Source organism: Engystomops pustulosus, chromosome 3 (assembly GCF_040894005.1).
Source record: "Engystomops pustulosus chromosome 3, aEngPut4.maternal, whole genome shotgun sequence".
In the NCBI taxonomy this organism is placed as follows: domain Eukaryota; kingdom Metazoa; phylum Chordata; class Amphibia; order Anura; family Leptodactylidae; genus Engystomops; species Engystomops pustulosus.
The window spans coordinates 175,275,550-175,300,422 of NC_092413.1; the positions used below are offsets into that span (position 1 = coordinate 175,275,550).

At 40.5% G+C, this 24,873-nt stretch overlaps 1 protein-coding gene across 2 annotated transcripts in view; it reads right to left on the reverse strand.

The window, feature by feature from the left end:
* The window catches only part of SLC9A9 (solute carrier family 9 member A9), a 448,763-nt gene that overhangs the window by 159,288 nt on the left and 264,602 nt on the right, over nt 1-24,873 (reverse strand). The window lies entirely within an intron of this gene.

A 24,873-nucleotide genomic window follows, 5' to 3' on the forward strand; every position in this document is an offset into this window, starting at 1 on the left:
GGCCAGATCTCTGCCATGCCATGCCATGCCATTCTGTCTCTGAGCTCCTTGGGCAATCCCTTAGACCTCATGATTCTCATGTGCTCTGACATGCACTGTGAGCTGCAAGGTCTTATATAGACAGGTGTGTACCTTTCCTAACCACATCCAATCAGTTTAATTAAACACAGCTAGACTCCAATGAAGAAGTAGAACCATCTCAAGGAAGACCAGAAGGAAATGGACAGCATGTGAGTTAAATATGAGTGTTACAACAACAGGTCTGAATACTTATGACCATGTGAGTTTCAGTTTTTGTGCTTAAAAAATTAGCAAAACTATCTACATTTGAGTTTTCTTCTACAAAAAAAAGTGCACAGTGTACTGTGATAATACCAATTGGCTGTAATGAAACAAAGTCAAACATTTAAAGGGGACTTTCCTTAACTTTCCAAAATCTACTTTCCAAAATCTACCCCAAAAACTAAAGTAGTAAAACATAACAAAACCTGTACATGGTTGTTATCTCTTTAATCGTACTAAGAAATGCATATACATTTCATTGTCAAAATAGCCATCTTATTCCATTCCCGCACAGAGAAGCTTCCCTAAATTCTAATCGTTGTGCTATTTTTACTGTAATTAACCTAAGAACTAGGGTTTGAAAAAATTGTGATTTAATTGTTATGAAAACAGTTGATCAGGTTTCTCCTTTTAAAAATGTTACAAATTCCTTTTAAGCGATTTGAAGCACTGACCCGTAATGCAATAGAGAATAATAATAATAATTCCTTTATTTATATAGCGCACACAGATTACACAGCGCTGCACAGAAGTTCCCAAATCAGTTCCTGTCCCCAATGGGGCTCACAATCTAATCAACTACCAGTATGTTTTGGTGTGTGGGAGGAAACCAGAGGACCTGGAGGAAACCCATGCAAACATGGAGAGAACATACAAACTCTTTGCAGATGTTTACCCTGGGACTTGAACCCCGTCCCAGCACAATATTTGAAAGGGCAAATGGTGTAGCAAGAGGACCTGCAGCATTTTTAGTGAAACATTTAAGATACTAGTCAGGAATGGGAAGAAGAGCAATCAGGAATACTTGTCAGTAGCTTTTTCTAGAACAGATCTTCTAGCCTGATATGTCTCTCCCAATGCACAGAAAGGAAAAATAAACTAAACTACACTTGGAGAACATAGTGGGGAGTTGCCCCATTGACTCTCTCAATTAAAATCTTATTTCAGATATCAAAATAGTTGTTTGTAACATTGGTGTCTGTTGGGATGCAATGGTACATGTGATTCAAACAGCATGTATGTCCTGACAGGTTCCCTTTGAGGAGAAAATCCCTAAGAGAATGAAGATAATAGAATTTGGCCACCGGACAGTTGTCTGCCAGAATACAGATAGCTATCTTATAAGCCATAGAGAAGACCAGAGATTACAGGTTAAACACTGAATACTTTTCGTTACAATATACAACTAAGAGTAGATTTTTCATCTTAAATAGGAATATCCTTCTGTGGGCTTGGATGGCATAATATTGTCAAATCCTGAAGACATGGAAACAGACCCTAAGGCCGAGGTATATCAGCTATAGAGGTGTTGGTGAATAAGGTGATAACATGAAAGTGTTGACATCTCAGATGTATCTTTAACAAGATCAGGCAAGCAGTTAAGGAAAAAAATACTGAATTGGAATTGAAGAGATGACTATGAGAAATGAGTAAAAGTAATAGATATAAATATGGAAATATTTGGTAGACTGATAAATGGACAGATTGATAATGGATACGTAGATAGGTGGAGTCATGTGGATAAACAAATGCCCACATAGGTTACATATGGTTACATGCACACTAACGTATGCCCGCCAGGCCGTAGCAGGGCTGGCATACATTCGCCGCGATGGAGAGGAGGCGTGGTGACCCCTCCCCTCTCCATTGCGATGCATGGTGCAGTAACACGGAGAAAGATAGGACATGTCCGCACGTGTGCTACATCGTACCGCTCCGTGCGCCCATTGCCGGCCTATGGGGAATGTATATATACGGCCGCCAGCTTTACGTTCCCCAATGGTCATGTAAATGTAGTCTAAACCTGCAAAAAAGACTGGTCAGAAGGTGAGTCATATAAAACTTTACTTGCCAATGTTTCCCATAGTAGCAACATAAATAGTAACATGGCCCCTGGTAGCTCTGCTGTGAAGGAAGGTCATCACTGTACCAATCACCAGTGGTTTTCTCCATATAAACAGCATGTGGTCAGCTGAGGTCAGTCAGTGATATGCTGTTCATAAAGAGACCATCCTTTACACCTGTGATTCGTCTAGAAGTGACCTACCTATAGATGGACACTTCCCCACAGCAGAAGCACCAGAGCAATTACCTAAGAACCCCAAAGTAGCAAGTGGGCAAATTATGATTTTATTTTTCTTGTTGTCAGAAAACCTCTTTAAGAAGAAAACTTGTCAAATCATCCCCTGAATCTGAAAGCGGTAGGAAAGAATAACTACCAGCAACTGCTGAGAACTTCATATTACGGTTTTCTCAGTAAGCTTTAGTGAATAGTGGTGATAGAGTGCTGAAGCTCCGTTTGTTGGATCTTTTGAAATCAACCAGTTGTTTGTATTCTATGCAGGTTGAAACCACTGAGCCAAGCCTCTCCGACAAATTTAATTTGATCGCACAAATACTGAGGAAGTGTGATAACATAGTAAATGTCATTAGCGGAATTTCAATTGTGGCAATATTTCCTTTCCAAGTTAAATCTTTAAAAGATAAGACGTTGAGTTACCGGGGGATTTTTTTTTTTTCAAATAGGAAATGATGATGGCTTTAGTTTTTCATGCAAATTTCTTTAATGTTGAAATACTTTGTTGTGTACGGAGAAATATGAAATGAATATACAATCAGGCAAAATCCCAATATCCATTTCATTTGAAGAATATACAGCGTGGAGAAGCAGAAGGACTTCCAATGCCAGCAATTTTCTATCTGTAATTTTCTTCCAGTGATATACGACGTTATTTAAAATATGATGTATAAATGAACGGTTAGAAATTGTTATAATTTAGTTCTAAAAAAAAATATCGGCTGGAAATCATTTAACACATAAACCTCCCTGAAGTGTTAGAACTCAATATTATCACCACATATTATTCATAACTATCTGTAGACTAGTAATTGTATTAGACAATTTGTAAATGTATTTATGCCACTAGTGGTTGTGACGGCTAGGCCGACCAACATGCAAATAGTCGCCATTACTAATCTGGGTAATGACTAATTGTGTTTAAAACAATTAATGCAAAATCTCAATCATTCCGATTTGCGAGTGTAAGTTAATGTTCTACTGATCAAGAAACCTTCCACTTTCATTCTTTGCCTATAAATTCTGATGTTATCAGAGTTTAATTAAAACTCCAGGCTTCCCTACTGCTGTCTCCTTCTGCAGTTGGACTACAAATCAAGCGGACAATAGGCAGAGAGTTCTCAATATTAACAGTATTGTATGCAGAAAACAAGCAGGAAGTGGGCGGGGCAGAAAACCAGTGAGAGAGAACCTAAACCAATTGCTAAAGAGAACAATTCAAAGAAGAAGTCATTAGAAACTCATTCTGTAGCAAGCCATTTATTTCCTGCAGTATTAACCCTTTAAAGACTTGGCCCTTGAAGTTTTTATGTTTCCATTTTTTGCTCCCCACCTTCAAAAATCCATATAAATTTTTTTTCCATGTACACAGCTATGGGAGAGCTTGTTATGTGTACTTTCCAGCGACAGTATGTAATATTCCATGCTGTGTACTAGGAAGCGGGAAAAAAAATCCAGATGTGATAAACATGTCGAAAAACCACATTTGTGCAATTTTATTGAGGGCTCTGTATTTACACTTTTCGTTGCATATGACACCTTCTTTTAATCTCTGGGTTATTACGTAGTACCAAATGTATATAGGTTTTATTGTGTTTTAAAAGTTTTTAAGAAATTAAAACCTTTTATACAATTTTTTTTTTAAATTTCGCCATGTTCTAACGCTTATAACTTTAGTGTACGCAAATGTGTAAGGTGTGACTTTTTGCGGGATGTGATGAAATTAACATTAAAAAGAAAAAAGGTCCAGCACTCAGAATTCAATTTCTCCTCCAATGTTTATTCATTAAAACACTCAATAGACAAGGTATAACGCAGTGTGCTGATCAGTGGGTACAGAAAATATTCAGACCCCTTTTAATTTTTCACTCTTTGTTTCATTGGAGCCGATTGGTAAGATCAAAAAGGTTATTTTTTTTTTTGTTCATTAATGTGCATCCTCCCCCCATCTTCACAGAAAAAAAACAAATGTAGATATTTTTGCTCATTTATTAAACAAGAAAAACTGAAATATCACATGGTCCTAAGTATTCAGACCCTTTGTTGTGACACTCTTATTTAACTCAAATGCATGGTTCTGATGATTCTACTCCTTCATTGGATTCCAGATGTGTTTAATTAAACTGATTGGACTTCATAAGGAAAGGCACACACCTGTCTATATGAGACCTCACAGCTCACAGTGCATGTCAGAGCACATGAGAATCATCAGGTCACAGACATTGCCAAGGTTACAAAAGAATGTCTGCAGCACTCAAAGTATCTAAGAGCACAGTGGCCTCCATAATACTTAAATGGAATATGTTTGGTACGACCAAAACTCTTCCTCGACCTCGACGCCTAGCCAAACTAAGCAATTGTGGAGGAAGAGGTGAGATAAAGAAGAGCCCCAAGATCCCTGTGGCTGAGCTCCAAAGATGCAGTAGGGAGATTGGAGCAAGTTCCCCAAAGTCAACTATCACTGCAGCCTCTACCAGTCAGGGCTTTGCGGCGGAGTGTGCAGACAGAAGCCTCTCCTCAGTGCAATACATATGAAAGCTGCAAACAGTTTGCAAAAAAAAGACATGTAGGACTCCCAAACTATGAGAATTGGGATTCTCTGTTCTGATGAGACAAAGACTGAACTTTTTGGTGTTAATTCTAAGCGTTATGTGTGGAGAAAACCAGGCGCCGCTCATCACCTGCCAAATACAATCCCAACAGTGACACATGGGGGTGGCAGCATTATGCTATGGGGGTGTTTTTCAGCTGCAGGGACAGGAAGACTGGTTGCGAATAAAGGAAAGATGAATGCGGCCAAGTACAGAGAAATCCTGGATGAAACCTCTTCCAGAGTGCTCAGGACCTCAGACTGTCCCGAAGATTCACCTTCCAACAAAACAATGACCCTAAGCACTAAAATCTAAAATCACATAGCAGTGAGTTCAGAACTCTGTGACCATTCCTGACTGCAAGGAAGTATGGCAAAGGATCCCCAAATCCAGGTAAGAAAAACATGTTGCATCATTCCCAAGAAGACTCATGGCTGTACTAGCTCAAAAGGTGCTTCTACTCAATTCTGAGCATTTGATATTTCAGTTTTTCTTGTTTAATAAATTGGCGAAAATATCTACATTTCAGTTTTTTTTCTGTCAAGATGGGGTGCAGAGTGTACATTAATGAGCAAAATAAGAAATGTTTGCATCTCAACAATAGGCTGCAATGAAACAAAGAGTGAAAAATTTACAGGGGTCTGAATACTTTCCACACCCACTGTATATATTTTTTAAACTTTATTTAGTTATTTTTTTTACAATTTTTCAGACCCCTATGGTACTTTAACTCTAGGTTGTCTGATCCTACCATAAACTGCAATACTAAAGCATGGCAGGATACAGAAATTTTGTACATGACTTGTTACAATGTGCCACCAGGAACCGGTTAAAGGAAAAGTTGATTTTAAAAGGAAGGAGGTGATGGATAACAAATATAAGACGATGATCACAATCACGGTGCCTGGACCTGTCCCCGGTTTATCATGCTTGATTTTGATGGTAGATTTACTTTAAGGACCTATTGTATACAGCACATTTGTGGAACAAAGAGAAATAATTATATAAGCTGGCAGCATTTACTCATTTTATAGGCTTCACTTAACCTGATCTAATGATGTGGTCAGTTCCATACAGATGTTTCATTTACACACTCAAATGTTTACCTTATCTGAGGAAACAAGGTGCCGCCTCATTACCACTAAGTCCTGACTTAAAGTGTACATAATCTTTCAATGAACTTCACAGAAATTAGCACTCTAGTGTGTGCACATGAGGAATAACATTATTTGTAGTTATTATATGACTTGTAATCTTTATTTCCCAGCAGACCTCGTTTCTGGGTGGATCTCTAGCTGCTGTGACTCCTTCCTGCATAGAGCTGCTTTGAACTGGTGAGAAGAAATCTAACAGCTGTGACTCACTGCTTGCCCTCCCTCCTGACTAGACCTTTTACGTCATCTGGTACCTAATTGAACTTCAATAATTCTTGCTAACAAGATATAATTCCTCAGAGATTTCAGACTGAAAAAGAGATTTGAAGAACAATGGAGGACGATAAGAGCCAAAGTAAATGGACAAGGAAGCACTTTGATCTGACAAGATATATTATAAAAGATTTTGTGCACCTTTTTTCTAGAAGCGCATTAAGAGGAGTACAGACTATACAATTCATACAATATACAAAGATTATAAAAGGTGTACGAGAAAACTGAAACCGTTTATCTCTATGTAGTGATCTGTTTTATACATACAATCTGTTTATACTTGTATGATGCTCTAATATTACAAGTATGTTTTAGTATAAAAGTCTCCATCTGCTGGATGCCATAGACCAATAACTAGAATTATCTAAAACATATCAGGAGCACTTGCCCTTACAAGGTTTGCAATCTTAGTAACAGCATGATTGTTGTATCATCCATATTTTAGCTGCAAGCCCTTACCTCCTGCAGTTCTAATCATAATTATTACACTAGGGTTCCAAATAGACCTTCACCAAATTTTTCAAAAGATTTGGTTTGGTTCTGAATCTATTTGGTCCCAACCGATATGTCTTGAATTGTCCTGGAAACTGGTACCTCCCACTAGTCCTCTAAAACACAGCTTTTGCATTTAAGTTGATAAACTTTTCAAAAAATTTTTAACTTTACCTCGCTTATTCCCCCCTCCCTTCCCGTTCCTGAGCTCTGGAATGAATGACAGGAGTAGCCAGTTGCCAATTCAAAAGATCACCTGAAGCGGAGCAGAAAAGATTCAGTGGTGCGTAAATGATGGCCGATTTGTACCAAAGCTACGAACTAAGAAATAGATTTGCTCATCTCTATTTCCAAGCTAATCTTAGTAGAAAAAAATAGGGTTCCAGGTACAGAGACTTTAAGGAAGTGCCCATAATTGAGGAGATCTTGGTGTGTCAAGACTAGCAACAGGAGCAAGATGAAGCAGAGCAGAGGTGAGTATTTCTAGGTTTTTCTGTGTTTTTGAGTGGTTGAATTCCTTTAAGAAATTACAAACTTTTTTTAAAATTTTTATCTGCTCTATTGATTTATGCAAATTTATCAAAGGTTTAGCTAAGGTTTAAACATCCTATAATATTCACAGTGGGGAGAGAGACTTACAAAAAACATGTCTTATTCTGAGAGACCATGCCTAAAAAGGAAGACCGTAGGTAGGGTTCAGGGCCCCTAAAGCCAGGCCTTTGAAAAGATGGCCAATGGTCTAGGTGCACATTAAATAAGGGTTGCCTTCTTGACATCAATATAAACTAATAAACTATAATTCCCTGGATTCTCGGATCCTCAATCTAAGAATATACACTGTTAAATCATTAAAAAAAGGGGAGGGGATCGTACTATGTTCCTGGAACTGCAAACAAGGTAACACTCTATTTCATCCAGAGAAGCCTTATAATACTTTGTCACTTAACACTGCTTTTTCTAAAACTTCCAGAGCAGATTTGTTGTCTTTTAATTAATTTTTCACCCGGTTGGATACCCTGCAGGAGATATTGTTTAGCTGGGATTTTGTTTTCCACGCGACAGCCTCTAGGCTGGTCATGGTCTAATAAGGTCACAAAAATAAGTGGATGTCAGTAATCCTTGTCAATTTTTAACAGAAAGGGATTTAAGGATCACTGTAGATTCTTAGCTACGAAAAGCTGAAATTGTAGATGAGATGTTTATTTCCCTGCATAATAAAAAGGACATGTAGTAGACACAAATTTACAGCATTACATCTTTACCTAATTTTATTATCTTACAAATCATATCACCCATGTGTATATTAAGACAATGTGTATGTACTTTATATGATTGGAACCTTTTTCTTTATGTTTAAGAATAGTGATAGGTCTCTATTAGTTGGAAATATATTAGTCAAAGTTTACTTGTCCCCTGAAGACATATTTAATTCAACAGTCAATTCTAATATTTCACTTTTGATGCATACATATGTATATGCAGATTAAGGTGTGTTCAAAGCATTTGTCCTTTAAGTGTCACCATATCCTGAACAGGATATCTGCATACCTAGTAGACAGTCATATGATCTGCATGACAAAAGTGTGAACAAAGCCTTAGTGGTTAGGCTGTGATTGGTTGAATGGCCTCTACTGGCATTTCCTCCTGTGTTTGGAGGAGCAGAGTAAACTAAGCGGATCAGGATCATTAGCCTTAAATGTCAAGAAGCCGTATCCATTTATACTGTATCTAATTTTGTCCAACAGGAAACCCCATTTAATAATTAATAAGAATAATTTAATAGTTATTAGGAAGTTTGTGCAACATCCCCCACCAGGGCCTAGCCTTTTCTTAGGGCCTGGAGGTAGTCAGAGCCCAGAATACCGTATTGGCTGGCTATTGCAGCCTTGGGCACGCTGTTGTCACGGTGCTTGGTATGGGGACCAGAGGGCTGACCTACAGCCTGGCAGGTCTCCAGCTTGTGGTGTGTGGAAGAAATATGGAGGGAGTGGCTGATGTAGTGGTTTTTCCCGGGAGCAACCCCTGTAGGATGAGTCCCTGGGTAATGGATTGGGATCTTGTGGTGGTAAGCAGCCATATCCAGGTATCATACAGAGGCGACATTGTGCAAATCAACTTACAGTTCTTTTATTGAACAGCAGGCAATGGCCAGAAACGGGTAACAGCAGATTTTTTAAACTGGAAAGATCATGGAGAGTTGGTCCGCATTAATGGTGCACGCAGCCTGATAGTAGATGCAGGCTGGGCTGGTTCAGATGGAAGCTGCAATTCTGGGCTTAGGTCTCTGGACTTGCCATGGGTACTAGGCAGTAGGTCTGAGGCACTAGTAGTTCCAGGGATTAATGGCTGTGGCAGCACTGAAGGTGTGCTGCTTACTCTCTCTTGACTCTTGACTCTGCCTGAACAAACTGACCCGACTGAACCATGTACTCTCACCCAGCAGGGGTTTTCTATACTCCCCCTGGTCAGGTGGTGACACCTCTCCAATCACCTTCCAGCTTACATAACAGACACGTCATTGGATAATTACATATACCAGTTAACTGTTACCTTGCCAGGCAGTATCTACAGCTGCAATTACACTATATTCAGATTCTAGAACTTTTCTAGAAAGTTGATCAATCTCCCTAACAGCTCCTGACCTGAGGAGGGTGCTATTCGAAACTACCAGCCTGCCTATGCGTTGGCAGGGATGTTGCATTTGGATCCAGACATCATTAAAAAAAAATGTCATAGACTGGTAGGTATACTTGCCAACATGTTTTGAGTGGCAACCATCTTGATTAGGAGCGTGGAATATAAAACGTGTTGGAGGGTATAGACAAAAGTCTATGATATTTTTAAAGGGTACCTGTCATTAGGAGCCCCTTTCTGGCTCCCCCATCTCTCCATAAAGAATAGTGTGCACATTGCCAAAGTGTTTTTATAATAAAACTGTGCACTCTTTTCTCTATGGGGACGCAGGGGAGCCAGAAAAAGGGCTCCAGATGGCAGGTTTCCTTTAAAGAAGCATGCATAAAGATTCATTGTTTTATTATGGGTGCCCAGATCCAAACTTCTTCTGTAGATAACTTTCTGCTGTCCAGCAGGCATCAAAATGCACCTGATCCGCTCATGTAAAAGTGAGTAATTCCACTGGTGGTTTGGGAATCAAGGGAGAAACATACTGGGTCGGTGAGCTGCTTCCTTTCTGCTTTACATTTATGGATTGACTGTATTTAATACTGTGTCGTTAGTGAAAAAACCTCATGAAAATTGTATTCAACCATGATAAAACAATAGAAAACGAAAGGCATAAAATAAATGATCGATAACCAGGATAGAACACCTGTGGTGGGTTTTATTCCTGGACGCATCCCTGACCACAAGGTTACTTGAAGCTGCCTTCCCCATCAATGTCTTTCCCTGTAAGCCTCTGTAGTCAGTTAGCGTCGGATGGTTCCCATAGGGTGCAGATGCCAATTCTTGCACCCTCTTAAAGGTCCAGGGTGCGCACCAGTATTTGTTTTCCCATCCTATCAAGGCTCACCAGTGGATGTTTACCCAAACATGCCCTATTCCTCATGTCCTGAGCAAAGGTTCCTAGTTTAATGGATTCTACAGATTGCCCATGATTGACCCTTTGTTTATTTTATGAAAACATTCCTGCTTTGTAAACCTCTGTGTATTCCCCCTGGCTTGTTTCTGCTCCTGTATTGCCTGCCTCAACCCTCTGCCTGATTGCTTCTTTTCTGCTTGCCCTTTCTTTGTACTGACCATTAGCTTTCTCTTGGCCGTACTCTTATTTTAACACGCTGGTGTCTCTGTGCCAGTTGCTATGCAACCTAAAGCCAAATACTTTGGATACCACGTACTCTTGTTTTTTTTTCCATATTTTTTTCTCAAGAAAGGCATTTAGGTCCCTTTTAAACAAGTACTTTACAAAGTATCAGCCATTATAATGTCTCCCAGTCCCATTATCAGTATCAGCCATTATAACGTCTCCCAGTCCCCTGGCCCATTATGTAGCCAGAAATCTGCCCCATTACATAGCCAGCCAGCATTTCACCAGCCCCAGTTTTCCCACTTCATAAAAAAAGAAAGTCAATAGTCACCTTTCTGACGCCCCCCGCAGGTCTTCATGATCCATTCTGCAGCGACACGTCCATGTGATGCTCCGGCGCACAAGCTGTGATGTCAGCCGCCGTTATAGCCTGTGACGTAACAGGGTCTGACGCCGGCCGTCGCTGCCATAATATTGTGTGTGGCAGCTGCTAGCACACAATGTGATGTTAACAACGGCTGAAGTCACAGCTAGTACGCCGCACAGTGACACAGACCTACCACTGCCGGACATATCACAGAGGAGACCTATGGGGGGCATCCGAAAGGTGTGTATTGACTTCCTTTTTTTTTTTTTACTTGAGTATAAGCCGAGTTTGGGTTTTTCAGCACCTTTTTTGTGCTTATACTTGAGTATATGGTATGTGTTTTGCACAGTAGCTTTTTGGAATATTTTTGAAAACGTCCCATATATTTTTGGTGCTTTTGTTTTTCAGAACATTGTACTGGTTTATACCACTAAGATCTTCCCTTAGCTGCTGAAAATCTACACTGCTGAAGTTTATGATGTCTGTTGCCCTTCTACTCACCATCTTAGCATAGGATAATTCAAAGAAATGATGTTGATGTCACTATTACTCAGGTGCCCTGTATTATGTATATCTTGTAAGGTCTCCTGGTGAAGATAATACCCAAAAGTGTCCACCCCGCTTCTTGGGTCTTGTATCAGTTGTGACAAGTAATTGTCTTTTGGAATTGCCAAAAACAGGCTGCCTTTAAAGGACCTGCAGGTTTGCCCTACATTTTAGATAGTTGAACTTCCCCATAATAAGTACTTCACCATTGCTGCTATTTGACTTATTAGTCATCCTGTGGTTCTAATTAAATGATCTTACCCCAGCAGTTGCCTACTCCAGCTTAGACACTCCTCCAACCCTCTGGCCATTTTTTCCACCAAAACAGCAGCACCGTCCCCATTGTAATTTAGCTCAATAGAATATTCAGCCATTCATCGGGGGAGATTTGTCAGGACTTGTACGTCAGAAATAATAAAGTCCTGAAATAATTACAATTACTGGCAAAACAGCAGTAATTGTGATTTATTTCCCCTTCACACCACCTCCATGTCAAGTGGACATGGACACGGGTGCGGGAGGTAGGGGAGTGGGCACTCTAAAGTATGCCAACATTCACTGTTGACTGTTGGCAGATTTGTATGCAAAACTATGGCAGCCACCACTGGATACATCAGGAGCTCTGAACCTCCTGATGTATCCAATGTCAGTATTCAGGGGTAGTGGACCCACTGTACCCCTGCGGACAATTACGTAAGCCGACACTTGGGTGTGGAGTCTAAGTGGCACCCGGTTTCCACTAGACTTGCAGCGGCCGTGGTGGCCAAGGCGAGTTGCAATAACGTGAGGCAGAGATGTGGTCGTGGACAGAAAGGAGGTCAGGACAGGCAGCATGGGAGCCAAGTCAGGAATGGAACCAGACAAAGGGATTGAGAGAAAAAAAGACAACAGAGAAGGGCGGCGCCTTGTGTGACAGCGCTTGGATAATGGGTCAGGTGAGTAACAGAAAATTGCTGACCTGGTAGTCACTTTTCTGAGAGCGATATACAGTGGGATGACATCCCCTCAGTGGTATAACATAGGTGGACACAACAGCTCCCAAGAACTCCAAACCAGTGTTCAGTGGAACTGTAGGAACATGTAGAATAGGGGCAATATGGGGCTTATCGGGTGCGTTCGTGAACCACTGGTTAGACAAAGGAATGATGCGGTAGGATTAAATCAACTGATATTTATTTTCAGATAAAAAAAATCCAAATGGTGGCCAACACCAATTAACAGTGCACTGGCCCTTTAAATCTCCGGGAGCCTTCGCGCGCGAGCCCTCGAAGGGGGGGACGCACGCGCTGGACCGCTGGAGACACAGCAGGAACGCGGACAGGTAAGACAACCAGGAGGAACACTCGGGATCGGAGAGCGGCACCCGTCACATCCACCACGGTAGGTATGGCCTGGCTTTCATAATATGCTGGGACAGAAGCATCAGCATATGATGAATTCCTCACACTGTATATATTTTTAGGCACTGTATATATATGTATATATATATATGTGTATATATCATAAGTGTTTCCTAATACAGGCAGTCCCCGGGTTACATATAAGATAGGGTCTGTAGGTTTGTTCTTAAGTTGAGTTTGTATGTAAGTCGGAACTGTATATTTTATCATTGTAATCCCAGCCAGAACTTTTTTGGTCTCTGTGACATTTTAAAAATGTGGATTTTAAAAATGTTGGGTTGTCATAAGCACCAGGAAAAACACTAAAGCTTCATTACAGACACCTGTGATAACTGTTATAGCTGTTTATTGTAGCTTAGGACTAAAGTAAAATAAATTATCAATATCCAGAGGTTCGTTTGCAACTAGGGGTCGTATGTAAGTCGAGTGTTCTTAAGTAGGGGACCGCCTGTACCATTATTTTGAATTCAATAACAATATTAACATCATGATTCTCAATACAAAGAAAAATAGGAGTCTAGTTACAATTGGTGGTAGTCCCAATAGTCTGACACTTATCCTCTAGAGGAGATGGCTTAGAACATACAACAGATCAATTACTGTCAGTTGTGGAACTTAACAATGCAATGTAAAGTTTGAGCTTCCCAAATTTCCCAATCCCCTGTCAGATGAATATTCAGCCTTAAAGGGGTTGGCCCCTTTACATCATGATTTTGTGTAATGTGTGTATAAGTGTAGGGGGCAGGATTTTAGGTAATTTACCAATATACATAATTAAAAGTTCTACACCGCATTATCAAAAATATATAGTGAAGCCTGCTGTCTTTTTTCCTCAACATCCAGACATTTGCAACACCCTCGCTGATGCAATGGCGAGGGAGGGTTTGCGAATACGTCCCACCTGCATGTAATCCCATTACACTACATGGTCCTTATAGGACATAGGGGTATTGCAGTGGTTAATCCTGCCTGGCAAGGCAGGAGTTAAGTATTTTGTATGATGCAAGATGCTATTGTCCAATGTCTGTGTTACATCCTGTCCCTGTAAGCTGAGATGTGATTGGAGGAGCAGCCACCACCTGACCAAAGGGAGGTAATAAAACCCCCTGGCCAGGAATGTTCTGGAGTTCTCTCAGAGAGATTCATGAGAAGAGGAGAATCTTAGAGATCAGTGAGTGAGTGAGTAATCTCTGTCTAGCCCATACCAGAGCAGGAAGAGCCTAGCCCCTGCCTCTGAAGAGTGGAGCATCAGACTAGAGTTAGTGTAGTGAGGAAAAGGGGTATTATCTTACCTTTAAAGGTGATACCTGAAGCTCTACAGGACAAGCTGAAGCTTCCTACCAGGACACAGCTGCCTCCCAGCCTGCTCTCTACAGCCAGGCTGGTGAACTATCTCCTGAGGCTCCCTCCAACTCACATCTCAGCACTCCATCTACCTGTTAAAGGCACGTTGCTGCGGTTCCTGTCGGTTCAAATAAAGAACTGTAAGTTGTTTTCTTCAACTTCTGTCTCCGTCTGGTCCCTGCTAATACGGCTGCCTTCATCACCGGCACCCTGTCCATCACCCAGAGACTCACCCTCGGGACATTAAGGGGTTGCCCCAGGGAGATCCGCTATAGCAGCCTCTCCCTCATCATTTCTTGCCAACACCACCCTGCTGGAGACCTGCCAGGCTGTAGGACAGCCCTCCGGTTCCCCCGTACCAAGCACCGTGACAATAGCGTGCTTAGGCCGCAACCGCCAGCCACTCCGGTACCGCGGGCCCCGGCTGTCTCCAGGCCGCACCGCAAAGGGCTAGGCCCCGGTGGGGGATGTTGCACATTCTTGACTGTAAAATGGAGGCAGATGGATGGTCATGTGCTCCCTATCCATCCATGAACAATCGCCCCAGTCCCGCCAAGACCTTGATCTTATATTCATGAATACTATCATAAGGTCCTGGCAAGGATTTTATTCATTGGTTGTAAATAGTTAAATTAGCTAACACCCTGCCCCCCCCCAACCACACTTACACACACATAACAAAAAACATAAGGTAACATTGACAACCCCTTTAAAGTCCCAGCAGAAACCAATTGGATTTGCTGCAGAATGTCTACAGCAGACAGTCCTTAGTGATTCTGCTGTGTTTGTTTCTGACTTCATAAAGTGTTTTATTTCATTAAATGTTAACACTAGAAATAAAGGAAGAAGTAAGTAATAAGTAACATTTAAATATGTTTTTCTAAATTAAACTAACATTGGCGGACCATGAACCCCTATAATGTCACATTGTGGTGCTGCCTGTGCAGTATATAGTTGGCCATTTAACAATGGCTACTCAGCATCAGTAAATACAGCTGGCAACAATTTACTTTTGGAGGATAAAACTATAGCGATCCATCAGGTGAAATTCATCCAGCATTGCTTAGCTCTTGAGCAAAGAATCGTTCAGACATAATCAATCTCCAGGAGACAACAATAGACTTTAGGAGCCTGAGGCAGCAGAATGGTCTAACTACTCCCAGATGGGCAGACACCAACCTCGGATACAATCATATCAATTAGGATGTTCACAAACACCAGAACTGCTTACTAACTAATGTGAGGCCGTATACAGAGGTCAAGTAAATACAACAACACATGCATAAATAACAAAAACATAATCCAAGCATAATCCAAAGGGAATGTGTCAATTGTGTTACGTGAATGGCTGAAGAATAATTTGCATGTAAATACAATTATTATTTCTGCATGTGTTACTTGTATCCAGCATTGCCCACTGCTACGTATGGCTAAAATTTACCTGCTTAGGCTAGAAGCCACTCTGAGTATATTTGCTTGGCTCTGCTATAGCTCTACATCTATACATTATTTGTAAAGCGCTGCAGAATAGGACGGTGCTATATAAATAAAGATTATTAGCAAGTATCTGTATATAGTAGTATGGAGCTGTTTCATACTCCTGGATCCCCTTGGTTTTATAAAAAGTCGGTTTTTTAAAATACTCAAATGAGTCTGGGGTATGAGGGGATGTGGGATGTAAGGGTGTATGGCTCTGCCGTATCTAAATTATGGACACATTACTGTATATTGACTTTACTCAATAGGTTTTTTATGTCTTAAAGGGGTTTCCAATAAAAAAGGAAGTGGACACAACCTTCTCCAGACCCCGATTACAGTGTTTGGCACTGGTGCCTTGACTGGAAGTCCCAGGGTCAACAGGACCTGCAAACAAAAGTTAGGAAGAAAAGTAATACGGCTCACCCTGATCTTTAGCAAGTCCTCACACATGAGTGACAATCCATAAGGAAATCCTCAATCCTGCAGAGTGCTGTGTGCATGGCCTGCCAGGACTGCAGGTGAAAGTAATCCAAAGTAAGAAATGGTCACGGCACTTCTTAAAAAATAATATATTCTTTATTTCTTCATTTTAAAATTGCAGGGGACAAGGTAGAGGTTTTGCCTACGTGTTTCGAGTGTTAGGTGCTCTTAGACATGCCATGACTAAGAGCACCTAACGCTCGAAACACGTAGGCAAAACCTCTGCCATGTCCCCTGCAATTTTAAAATGAAGAACTAAAGAATATATTGTTTTTTAAGAAGTGCCGCAACCATTGTTACTTTGGATTAACAGGTCCTGCTTTGGTCAATTAGTGGCCTCCTCAGACCATGGGATATCACTTCCTCTTACACAAAAAACATCCCATGGTCCATGAAGACTCCAATAACTCCTTGGTTTTCAAGTGAGCTGTCAATTTTTAAGACCAGGATAATTTAACTTCCATTTCTTTTTTTATTTGGTATCTCTACCCCTAAAAATTTTGCTATTGTGACATAGTTTAGTACAATATATCCTTCTCCTGCACCTTATGGACAGGTCTTTTTATGATAAAAGACAGATCTTCAGTTACAATATGTGACACTCAAGACTAGAACAAGCTTTTCAAATTTGGGCAATTTATAGTCCTGCAAATGATGAAGATGACACAGTGCATTTACCGTGCAAAACTGTTTGCAGGGAATCCACTGTGTAATACACTCACTTTCAAAGTTTTCACCCACTTGTTGTTGACTGCATGTTAATTCTCTGTAATTATCTAAATGGGAGCGGTGAAATTCAATGTACTCTGCAGGCAAACCTACAGTATTAAAGCAAACCTACCTGTAAATGGAGATTCTGACCCACACATACCTGCACATAGGTGTAACTGACATATCTTTGCTGAAGTCTCTCATTAGTACCAGACTTCGGCGGTAGTTTGCCCAGGAGCCCTGCCAGGGTTTGGTGGCGTCACTGGCTCTCAGGAGCGAATAAGGGAGGGTGGGGGGAGGCGGGGATTATACATGCCTGCATAATTATGCTAATGCCCAAGTGTGGATCGGCACTGTGTGACACCATAATTAGCATAATATTAGCATAATATGAAAATCAATTTTATAACGAAACGTCCAGTTTATGTGCTTAACCAAGATATGTTCCTGCATCATCTCAGCTACACCTATGTGCAGGTATGTGTGGGTCAGAATCTCCATTTACAAATGGTAGGTTTCCTTTGAATATTTTATATAAGATTTTCTGACAAATCTGGAGGGAGATGGAGTTGCACATTTTAAGCATGTTTATTTTGTGTCTTATTGTAACACATACATCAATGACAATTCTGTTGTGTCTGAACTAAGTCAGCAACCTTTCCTGAGAATACACAATGTACATCAGTGTAATATTTCATCTTCAGTTTGGACGCTGAGCTAGAAACTTCACCCATACGTGACGAGCTTCATCATCAGTTTTAAGTAAGAACTAATATGGCTACATGTGAACTGTTATGTGAACGGTCATGTGAAGCCTGTAAGGGGCAGTCCCGGGATTTCACTATAAATAAAGGAACTCCGATGTTTTTAGAGATGTGGAGCAGCAGGACAACGCGTGTCATCTGTCTTTCTGTTTTGCTCCCTGATCTTCTGTCCCAAGGAATGGACATGGTTGGTCATATTTTCTCCCTGTCTCTTCTACTTTTCAAGCCCCTCAGACAACTGCCCAAATCCCTCGCAACTGCACTACATATTTGATCTGCACAACACATAAAAATAATTTCTTGACAAATTCATTATGTATATATATAGAAACCAGTCTTACAAATTCATTTAGCTGGAAGCATTGATCTTCCTGGCCTGTAGTGTATATGTAAGTGAGAGTGGCTTAATAATGCAAGCCAAAAAATATGGACAACTGTCAGTGCCTGGCATCCTGCATAAGGGTTGGCATTGCCAGTGCTAATGTAACTAAAAATCTATCACGCACAAGAAGTAGTGGAATTTATTTCCCCTATGAATATTTTCTATGCTCGGTGTAATCCCTGTCAATAAAACAAGTCTCATTTCAAAGTGGAATAATGCAGACGTAAATTAATAATTTAACCCGGGTATTTAAGTGAACCTGTTACTAAGCCTTTCTTTTTCTAAAAGTTCCTCAATTATTTAAGGGTAGTGTCGGCTATGAAAAGAGAATACTGATTGACTAGAGTAGTCATCAGAAGAACATTATACAGAATCTGCCACAGCCAGGGATATGGGATTTCCGCATAATTATATATATCCTAAAGCCCTGTCAGACACTATTCATTAAGAGCCACGCTCAGCTTCCCATGAGAAAGTCAAAGTCACTATGTATGATTTAAGTGAAACTACAGTGGTTCACAGTTAAGGCTGCATTCACACGACCGTATGAGAATGGCCGTATGTTACCCGTACCGTACCGTTTTTTTAATACACATATACATACATTTCCTTAATTGGATGTTATTAAAAAAATGTAAATACTGAATGTGAGGATAATTTCCCATAAATGTACAAATGAAATGGCCAGGAGTTACTGCATGTTCCACAGCCATCCAGTGGTAATTAGCGTTAAATTGAGGTGGTCAGGCAGGAATTAATAGTTCATGTCTGGCCACTGCTATATTTACGAAAAATTATCTTTACAGAAGTAAAAAATTTTTGGATAACATGAAGAAATGTAAGTATATGGCAGATGAATTAAATTAAATGTGAGTGCCCAGATGGGAATACCCCTTTAAGGAAAGTGTTATTGCTAAAAATAAGATCGGGGACAATGATTCTAAAATATTCTAAATGATTCTTATAAAAGAAATACTGTCACAAAAAATTCTGCATGAAATTCAGAGTTTAGAGAGTAAGGTGATGGTCCATGTGATGATCATATGATTGTCTTTGAAAAAGTGTTGCTTTTTGTTCATGTTTGGACCATTACAAAGAAGTTGTTGACTGTCTTTGAATAAAAAATGTTCCTTTGTGCACCATATATAGTTGTACATGGAAAGAATGATAAGAAATTCTCAATGGAATTCATAGTTTGGCTGGTTATAAAATCAATAATAATAGCAATTTATTGTCCCCAAGGAGAAAGGAATAAGTCACACCTGAGTAATACATAATACATAAAACATACAATAAACATACAATATCAAACACATGATTAAAAAGTCTAAAAGACAAACCATATATTGATGTTTGTGATGGCAGCACTACAATATATTAATAAATGTTGTTTTTTTGCAACATCTGAATTCATGGAAAACTATGACCTAGTGCAGTGATGGGCAACCTTTGGAACTTGGTGTGTCAAAATTCGCCAAAAAACCATCCATAACTCGGGTGGTGTGTCACCTTTAGAAAAAAACCCCTTATTTTGTGATATTTAGAGTTTAAATAACAAATATGTATAGTTATTTAACTTACCTGCTTAGTGACTTCTTTGTTAATTGGTCAGTTGGTTTCTTTTGTTGGTCTTGCTGTTATTTAACTTGTGTGGGGTGCCATGAACTAAGATAAGTGAGGGGGAGGGGGAATTATTCCAGTGATGGCGAACCTGTGGCAGTCCAGCAACAGCTAGTTTAAAGGACATTTGTGTCCTGAGAAGTGCCCCCCAAAGCAGTGTACATCACAGCCCAGCCCAGCAGAGCTCAACTCAATAAATTAACTTACCTAACTGGCACAGGCTCCAATGACACCACGGACCTCCGTTATTCCTCTTCAGGCCGCTTCAGCTCCTGTGTAGATGTTCCCGGGGAGGCACAGCATAGGTTTCGTCTTTGCAAGCTGGGACTGCTTCACTCTGGAGTCATTGCGCGGCCTCCGCAGAGCAGGACTGGAGGACAGGAGCAGCAGCTGCGATCTCTCTGACTGAGATGCAGCCGCTCGCTGCAGACCACATAACCGACCGACGGCCTGACTGGCCCTAGGAAACTGCACTACAGCAATTTTTCTCCAGCAGCCGTGTGTCACTGAAAATGGCTACGTGTGTCAGTGCTGACACGCGTGTCATAGGTTGGCCATCACTGACCTAGTGCGTCTTCAGGAGCAAAAATGATAATAATAAGATACTGCGGCACATGTATCTTATGTCTGGATTTGTGCATTTTTAATACAACTTTTTACTTAAAAAAGTCATATGTTCACATCCGGAATCTTAACTCAGGAAACACAGCAGAAAACTCGACTGGGATGAACTTTGCAGGGAGATTGTCTTAGACACAAAAGCAAGTTAAAAAAGTGCATATGTGCCATGAAAAGTTACACATAAAGAATACATAGTACTGCTGTACTCAGAATAACAAAATAACACATTCTCTAACTCACTGTTATTAACAAAAATGCAGCATTTCACAGATAGGTTGAAGTCCAACCTGTCTCTATCAGTCCTGCTGTTCACAATTTCAGTTGGCCCTAGACACGACCCAGTATCTTCTGACTTAGAGTTGGCAGCCATCTTGGATGAGATTGTGCAGATAAGATTTCTCTCTCTCTGCTGTGTGGCTGTAGCCACGCCCCCTGCTTGGAGCTCAGAGACACTCACTGGAGGACAAGTATCATAGTTTTTTTTCCTTTGGTGATTTTTTGAGACATTTGGCAGTTTTTTTTAACCTTATATATGATCCTGTCTCTTTATTTTTGAAACATGTTCAGTTTTTTTTTATCCCGGCAGGTGCAAATTTTGGCTTCTTTTTGAGACTTTTTTTTTGCAAATGTCTCAAATCCACATGGACACAAGCCATATGAGGGGGTTATATACAGGAGAGGACACTAGTGTTAATTTTGGATTTGAGGCCGTGCCCTGCATTTTTAATCACTGTAGTCACACCCCAGGGAGATGACAACATATGATGCTGCGATGTTAAGGGTGCGGTCACACATTGCGTTTTGATTGCATTTTAATTGTGTTTTGATTACAACAGCTGAGGAGAGGTGATTTGCCTGATAACATTACTACTAATTACATTACATTAACATTACTGTTAACATTTGCATTTACAAAACGCATAGTAAAGTTTTGTAAATGCAAATGTTAACAGTAATGTAATCAGGCAAATCCCTTCTCCTCAGCTGTTGTAATGAGCTTCAAAATGCAATTAAAACGCAATAAAAATGCAATGTATGACCGCACCCGTAGAAGTAACCAATAAATTAAAAATAAATGGAAATGGAAAAATTTCAGAATATTCAAAACACAGGTTACTATGCAAAATTTAAAGCATTTAAAGCATGTGGAATAATTCCAATTTACATGTTAAAATAGGATCCATGAAAAAAATCCTTCTTTTGAACCTGCCCTGGACCAGGTGCAGATTTGTGCCTGAAAAGTTGCAAAAATAAGCAAAAAAAGTGATACATAAGTGAAAAGTCGCACGGAACATCTGGAAAACAAAGATACATAAGGCACTGCACAAGGTGCAGACTTGAAAAATGACAGCAAAAGTTGCAAAAACACCAAAAATCGCAAAAATGAGACAATTTGACTAGCAGAAATAAAGATACATGTCCCCGATCCTGTCAGCACAAGGTGAGTAGAGAGAGAGGCTGCAAACTACAAGCTGATAAGTGATCTGGGGAAAGGGGGAGGCAGGAACATGTCTGTGAGATGTAGCAGAGCTCACAGTGTAAAAGTGTAATGGTCTATCAGCCTCTGTGTAATGATGTCACGCATCTCTGATCTGTCTAATCTCTCTTTCTATGTAAGAACAATGTCAGAAGCCAGATGAAAGTGTATAAATGTATATACACCTTGTACCCTGATAATCTAACCCCATTTTCACCCCACAAAACTAGATGGGTCACAATGTGTCTGCTTAGAGAGACCCCCGCCCAAACCCTTGGATTTTGAATTGAGCAGCCAAGGGAGATTTAGGAGCTAAAACAGCAATACAACTGAGTAAAATTGTAAAGTAAGGGTTCAAATGATGTTAACAGCACTAGGGGATAAAATGTGAGAATTTTCTTTCATGGGAAAACCCCTTTAAGTATATACACATACATTTATCTATAAACTCATACATATATAAACACACATCTACAGTGGGCACGGAAAGTATTCAGACCCTTTTACATTTTTCTTTGTTTCATTGCAGCCAATTGGCAAGATCAAAAAGGTTCTTTTTTGTTAGCTCATTAAAATACACTCTGCACCCCATCTTTACAAAAAAAAAAAATTTTTGGAAGCCAATTTCAAGTCTCTCCATAGATGCTCAATTGGATTTAGGTCAGGGCTCTGGTGGGCCAGTCAACAGAGTTATTCTGAATCCACTGATTTGTTATTTTAGCTGTGTGCTTAGGGTCATTGTCTTGTTGGAAAGAGAACCATCGGCCGAGTCTGAGATCCAGAGCTGGAAGAGGTTTTCATCCAGGATATCTCTGTATTCGGCCGCTTTCATGTTTCCTTCAATTGCAACCAGTGGTCCTATTCCTGCCCCATAGCGTGATGCTGTCACCACCATGTGTAACTATTGGGATTGTATTTGGCATCTCATCAGACCAGAGAATCTTATTTCTCATAGCCTGGGAGTCCTTCATGTGTTTTTTTTAATCAATTGAATTTATGGAAATCTCCCTACTGCAGCTCTGGAGCTCCGCCACAGTGATCTTAGGATTCTTCTTTACCTCTCTCACCAGGGCTCTTTTCCCATGTTTGCTTAGTTTGGTTGGATGGCCAGATCGAGAAAGAGTTGTGATCGTCCCAAACTTCTTCCATTTAAGGATTATGAAGACCACTGTGCTCTTTGGGAACTTGAGTGCTGAAAAAAATTCTTTAATAACTTTGGCCAGACAATTCTGTCTCTAAACAAATTGGGCAGTTCCTCAGACCTCATGATTCTCATGTTCTCTGACATGCACTTTGAGGTCCTATAAAGACAGGTGTGTGTCTTTCCTAATCGAACCCAATTAATTTAATGAAACACCTCTGGACTCCAATGAAGGAGTAAAGCCAAAAAAGAGCCTTTTTGATCTTACCAACTGCCTGCAATGAAACAAAGAGCAAAAAATGTAAAGGCGTCTGAATACTTTCCGTACCCACTGTATATACACATACATACACCTATCTATATGCACAGTACCCACTGTATATACACATACATACATCCATCTATTAGCACAGTACCCACGATATTTACACATACATACATCTATCTATATGCACAGTACCAACTGTATATACACATACATACACCTATCTATATGCACATACATATATACACACACACACAAGCACATCATGCACATGCAAACACACACACAAACACATAATGCACATACAGTTTACATATACATCCACATGTCTAAATACATACATAAACAGAGGTTACATATACACACATTGTACACTTACAGGTCACACATACATACACTCGCCTTCCATGTTGAATAACAGCATTCTTGGCCCTGGCAGGGCAACGGAAGGCAAATCACCTCATATTAACACCTTCCTAACCAGGCCCTGTTTCCTAGAAATTCCTAGCGGTACCATTTTAAATTTCTAAGCAGGAAATCTGGAAAAAATCTAAATACAGTAACAAAAACCACAGTTGTGCTTCTTCCTTGCAGTCTTTTTTTTATATGACTTTCTCTGTTTGGTTAAAATGACAAATCCCCTTTAGTCTCTGGGTCAGTATTATCACAGAGAAACCAGATTTATAAATATGTGTTATGTCTCAACACCATTAAAACATTTTAAAACTTTGCGGAAAAAAGTTTTATATGGCCATATTCTGACACCTTTATAAAGGTAGATTGGGTGGTAGGTGGATCAATGGGACGTGAGGATAGCCCTTTTAAGCGCTAATCCTCACGTCCCCACACTTTTTTGATAACTTTTATTAGATATATATCCAAATTTACTTATGCGGCTACTGGGGCGTGGAGTAGCCACATCTGAGGTTACACGAGGCGGCTACTCCACGCCCCGGTAGCCTCTTTTCCCCTCCTACTCACCCATCTTCGGCGCGCAGCTCCGCATAGCTGCACGCCCTCGTCCGGCGATCCTGCCGTCTGCGCATGCGCAGAAGAGCAGGCCCGCGCCTGCGCGGTCACTGCTCCGAAACAGGCGCGGGCCTGCTCTTCTGCGCATGCGCAGACGGCAGGATCGCCGGACGAGGGCGCGCAGCTATACGGAGCTGCGCGCCGAAGATGGGTGAGTAGGAGGGGAAAAGAGGCTACCGGGGCGTGGAGTAGCCGCCTCGCGTAACCTCAGATGCGGCTACTCCACGCCCCAGTAGCCGCATAAGTAAATTTGAATATATATCTAATAAAAGTTATCAAAAAAGTGTGGGGACGTGAGGATTACGGGGATACCAAATTTGTATAGGTTTTATAATGTTTTCATACATTTAAAAAAATTAAAACCTCCTGTGCAAAATTTTTTTGGGGAATTTTGCCATCTTCTGGGGCTAATAACTTTTTCATACTTTGGTGTATGGAGCTGTGGGTGGTGTCGTTTTTTGTGGATTTTGATGACGTTTACAATGTTTTCATTTTTAGGACTGTACGACCTTTTGATCACTTTTTATAGAATTTAAAAAAAAAATTTAAATGGCAAAAAAGTGCCATTTTCGACTTTGGGCGCGATTTTCCGTTACGGGGTTAAACGCAGTGAAA